We start from the raw sequence: 5,754 nt of genomic DNA, 5'->3' as shown, positions 1-5,754 counted from the left end.
TATCTGTGCGAAAGTGAAGCCAATTACTAGCAGCTGGCGAGGGTGAAAATTATTATTAATTTCAAAGGCGGCATATGCTTTGTGTTAACAATCCTCCGTGGTGTGGCAGGAGGGCCAGCCTCATCCAGATGGCTCCACGTGGAAGGGGGAATGATGAATGTGCCCCAGCACTGCTGCTGTTGAGCGGGGAGGGGTTGCAAGGAGGCAGGGGAACTGGCGAGTCACGCCTGTCCCAGGAAGGGCTCTGTCCAGAGGAGGCTGGCGCATGTCGATGCTGTGCGACCACTTATCCAGGGCTGGCCCAAGACATTTTGAGGTCAGCTGGAAGATGGTGCAGCCTCTTGCCTGCCCATACCCTCCAACATTTCTCCGATGAAAATTGGGATGTCCCTGTGCTGGGCCCAGGGGTAACCCAAGTAGCGCGGTCCAGATCTGGTCCCGAATCCAGGGGTTCCGCGAGGAGTCAGTCCTGCAGGGCCAAGGCAGGACATGAGGTGGAAAACCAGGCAAGGTCAGGAACAGGATCACAGGCAGGTTCTGGCAAACAGCAATGTTGCTCTTGCAACCTGGGGCGGGGTCCGACAGCCTTTTATCTTTGTCTGGGTAGCAGCCGGTCCTGATCCCCCAGCGACTCACCTCCTTGTCTCGCCCGAAGGCGAGCACTCCTCCTGCGAGTACTCGGGTCTCTCCTTCTCTCAGACCTCAGTCTCTGCAGCTCGGGAGATGTCGGTGGGTTACTAGGCCCAGAGGCCGCCTCAGCTTCTCCTGACCAAACCGGTAGTGGAGCAGCTGTAAGTGATGGCCCAGCTGAAGGCAACAAGGCAATCCCCGCATCTGGAGCCAGGGCAGGCTCAGGCCCCTGACTCAGCCTAGCTGGTGCTTGTTGCAGGGGAACCTGTGCAGACTGGGACTCTTCAGAATCAGGCCCCAGACTTGGTTCAGATGCCACCTGAGGCAAAGGATCCGGTGCGGACTGAGACTCCTCCGGTTCCAAGTCCGAGCCTGAGTTCCAGGCCATCACAGTCCCATTCCATAATGATAATTTTACTATTTCTACCCCACACATCTTACTGGGTTTCCCCAGCCACTCTGGGCAGCTTCCAACATACATACATAGAAAACATAATAAAACGCTAAACGTTAAAAAAAAAAACCTTCCCTATACAGGATTTCCTTCAGACGGCTCAGGGGTTGGATAACTCCATACCCTCCAACATTTCTCCGATGAAGATAGGGACATCCTAAGGAAAAGCAGGGCATTCTGGGATCATCTCTAAATTAGAGATGTCCCTGGAAAATAAGGACACTTGGAGGGTCTGCCTGCCCCCAGCTTCACGTGTGGGATGAGAGCAGTCCCTGCTCCTTGTGACCTCTGCCATGTTGCGCTCACTTTATGGAGGAGAGCCAAAGAGCCTGCCCACCCACTAAACTGCCTGTCCCATCAAGGGGCTGAGAGGGTGGAGGTCTGCATGGGTCTGGCTTGCAAGAGAAGGAGCCCCAGGCAGCTCTGAGGAGAGGAGGGCTGGCTCTGGGTTCCAGGTGTCTCTGCTGCTGGCTCTGGAGCCAGAGTCCCCCTTGCCCTCCAGGCCCAGGCTTGGCAGGGGATAGGAGTCTGGTGCTTGGCCACCTGAGGCCTACGCCTGTCCCTGAAGCACCTCAGCCCAAGTGCAACAGCAGAGCCCTTGGGGGCAGGGAGTGCCAGGCTCCATAGCTCCTCAGTTCTCCCCCTGCAACATCTGCTGGTGGAGAGGGTGCTTTGATTGCTGGTGCCAACCCGCCACTGGGGGACAAAACGCAAATCTGCCGCCCCTCTCAGCTTTCTCCAAGTGCCCCTTGAAACGGCGAGGCTCAAGGATGCTTGTCACGGCTGTGGCAGGTGCGTATTATTTTTTGTGTGCTGGAAGCATCTGTGGAGTTCTCTCTTGGGCCCCCTTCTAGGGATGCCCATCTGAACACTGCATCCTTTGGGTCCTCAAAGACACACATCCTCTCTGGCCATGCGATTTGCACACCATGTCACACGCTGAGCTGAACACCAGCTGAAATTTCCAGCGAGTGAATCCGGGTGCATTAAATTAGGATTACTTCGGCATGAGCGCAGCAGATCGCAGTTCAGACCTGGAACCTCTTCAGAAACGGGGGCTGAATATGCCATTAGCTGGAGATGAGCGACATCAATTCCTGGTTCCTCACTCCGAGGTTAAGTGCAGGCCCAGCTGGAAGAGCTTCGTCTGGTGCGGTTGCCGTCCTTTCCAAGGGAGCAAAAAGCTGGCCATTGATCATTTATTTAAATGTTGGCAAAGTTAGACGTTTTTCATGGCCTAGTATTAAAGCCGAATTTATCAGCTTGTCTGGACCAGTCTGAAAGTAGGCAGATGGAAAATCAGTCTGCTTAATGACAAACACCTTGAAAGGGTTGGTGCTCTTTAATTTAAAAAAGGGGAGGGGAGGTTAGATTCATATTTCAAGAAGGTATTGCAGAGTCCAGAAGCCTGTGTGTGTGTGTGCACAAGTGTGTGCATATCCTCAAGCAAACCTGTGTCAACTTGCCTAGGGATGTGGGGACACTCAATCAGACCTTCTGTGGGACTTAATTTTGGTGTCTTCCAAGAGATGCATTGTGTCCCCTTCTAAGAAATCCACACTAGAGGAATAGGAGCATAGGCTCTGCCTTGTGAGACCCTCCAAGTGTCCCTATTTTCCAGGGACAGCCCCGGATTTACAGAAGCCGCTCTGGTTTCTGATTTGTTTCTGGAATGTCCCCGTTTTCCTTAGGACGTCTGTATTTTCATCAGAGAAATGTTGGAGGGTATGGAGTCATGCAACCCCTGAGCCAAGGAGATAAGTATACAACCTTTAGAAGACAACTGAAGGCAGCCCTGTGTAGGAAAATGTTTAATGTTTGGTGTTTTATTATGTTTTTATATATGTTGGAAGTTGCCCAGAGTGGCTGGGGTTGTTGTTGAATAGGACATCCCTATTTTCGGTGGTGCAAGGAACATGGGTGGCGCTGTGGGTTAAACCACAGAGCCTAGGACTTGCCAGTCAGAAGGTCGGAGGTTCGAATGCCCACGATGGGGTGAGCTCCCATTGCTCGGTCCCTGCTCCTGCCAACCTAGCAGTTCGAAAGCACGTCAAAGTGCAAGTAGATAAATAGGTACCACTCTGGCGGGAAGGTAAACAGCATTTCCTTGTGCTGCTCTGGCGAGCCAGAAGCAGCTTAGTCATGCTGGCCTCATGACCTGGAAGCTGTATGCTGGCTCCCTAAAAGATCAAGATGAGCGCCGCAACCCCAGAGTCATCCACGACTGGACCTAATGGTCAGGGGTCCCTTTACCTTTATTTAATAGAATCATAGAATCATAGAGTTGGAAGAGACCACAAGGGCCATTGAGTCCAGCCCCCTGCCAAGCAGGAAACATTTCTCATACCGAATCTGACCATTGGGCCATCTAGCTTCAGACTGCCTTTCCCTGAGGAGGATCCATGGATGGCCAAACAAACTTGCATGGAAGGAGAAAACTGATGTGTGAAAACTGTTCAATCCGGTGCAGGAATTTTGCCCAGTTGGGTGGCGAGCCTCACATAATCTCTGCAAGCAGCGTGCCTTATTTCATCATTGCTGGAAGCCTTTTCCAACGCTGCCCAGATGCCTCCTGCTCTTGGCTGCCCAAGTGGTGGGAACGACCTGCCTTTGTTGCAGCCACATAAAATAGCCAGCTGAGTGATAACAGGCCAAGAAGTGACTGAGCATAATCCTGGAGAAATATTGGTGCATTAAAATATAGCAGAGGCTGAGGCTTGCAGCTGCTGAAAAGATTGCCGCGTGTGGCGTTCCTCCCCCTCCGGCCATCAATCTCTCCTCCCTGAAGGTGAATCTTTGGGGAGGCCACTGAGGCATCCTATGGAAATGCACTGAAGGCAGTGGTTCGCATAAAATCAGTGTATGCTAATAATATGCAAATTGAGAAATATTTACTACAGTTTAGCTAGAGGCAAAATGCATCTCGAGACAGGTTGTGACTGGGAGGCCTGCTCCGTTTACTCCCTGATCGCTGCTGTCTGTGGATGGCCCACTCCAAAACTCACCCTTCTTAGGGGTCTTTCTCTTTAAACTGGGTTTGGACCAGGCAGCCTTCCATCTGCTTGCTCACTCAGCCCCCCTTGAAGCTACCCTGCGGCAGGGATATTTTCCCGAAAGCTGCCTAGACTGCTAGCAGAATTCCCCACTGCTGCTGGCCCATGCCCTAACAGCTGGTACTACCCCCTGGTGCCTTTGTTCAAAGCTCAAGGAGATGTTTCTTATGCTTTTGCTGATTCCAACGTGCAAGGAGTGCTTTTGAGGGGCTGCTGCGAGGGGGAAGTGGCTGGGCACAAGCTGTGAAAAGGAAGCTCAGATCTGCTGCCTGAGCAATTTGGTGACTTCTGACTCATGAAGGGTGCATGGGCAGGGCTGGGCTGGGCGGCACATGCAACCAAGAGCCCTGTGGGGCTGGATGTAGCTGGCTGCTGAGCCTGTGCAAGCTGGTTTTGCAAGAGGCCCTTTTGCATCATCCCCATTACTCCCTCCTGATGTATAAATGCACTATATTGATGAAACCATGAATCAGATTTCCTGGCAGGGTCAGCAGGAAAATCACTCCTGAGTTTGCAGCCTGCCTTCGGGAACTGGCTCTGAAATGAGCAGGCTGATGTCTTTCCAATTGGCAGGCCCTGAATGTGCCTTGCTCCTCCCCATTCTTTGGTTTCATCCCTTCCTTCTGGGAAGGGCTTGAGATACAATGCCATAGCAGGAATGTGGAGAAGAGATCTCCCCCCACCCCCTAGATACTTTGGACTATCCCAGAATACTACACTTATCCTGGCTGAGGCCAATGGGAGTTGTGGTCTAAAACATCTGAAGGGCACCAGGTTGGGCAAGGTTGCCAGTTTTCTTACAATCTCAGTCAGTAATGGATGAGGCCATCTCAGGTTCGGTTCTCAACATGAAACAGAAAGCTCACAGAGCCACTGTGATCCACATGACGGTCACTTCCAGACTGGATTATTGTAACTCGCTCACCGTGGGGCTGCCCTTGAGACTGACCCAGAAACTCCAGCGGGTGCAGATTGCCGCGGCGAGACTCCTTACGGGGTCCTCACCGCGGGATCACATTCACCCGGTGCTATATCAGCTGCACCGGCTCCCAGTGGAGTACAGGATCAGGTTTAAGGTGCTGGTTTTAACCTTTAAAGCTCTATACAGCCTAGGACCCTCGTACCTATGGGACCGCCTCTCCTGGTATGTCCCACGGAGGACCTTACGGTCTTCAAACAAAAACATCTTGGAGGTCCTGGGCCACAGAGAGGTTAGGCTGGCCTCAACCAGAGCCAGGGCTTATTCGGCCGTGGCCCCGATCTGATGGAATGCTCTGTCACAAGAGACAAGGGCCCTGCGGGACTTGACATCTTTCCGCAGGGCCTGCAAGACAGAGCTGTTCCACCAGGCTTTTGGCCAAGGCACAGCTTGACCCCTCCTTTGGTAATCCTCACAGAACTCTAGCCCAATGGTTGCCATTAATTTGATTCTGAACTGAGTTTACAATGAATTGATTTTATAATGCTGTATTATTTTACTGTTATTAGCCGTTCTGAGCCCGGCTTTGGCTGGGGAGGGTGGGATATAAATAAAATATTATTATTATTATTATTATTAGTCATTCACTCCATACTTTCCATGAGCAATTTGCTCTGTGTTGCTGCTGAAAGATTCAA

The sequence above is a fragment of the Podarcis pityusensis genome (genome assembly GCF_964106645.2).
Source record: "Podarcis pityusensis genome assembly, chromosome: 8".
Lineage (NCBI taxonomy): Eukaryota > Metazoa > Chordata > Lepidosauria > Squamata > Lacertidae > Podarcis > Podarcis pityusensis.
The sequence above is the reverse complement of the archived record's forward strand: the minus strand, read 5'-3'. Positions refer to the sequence as shown.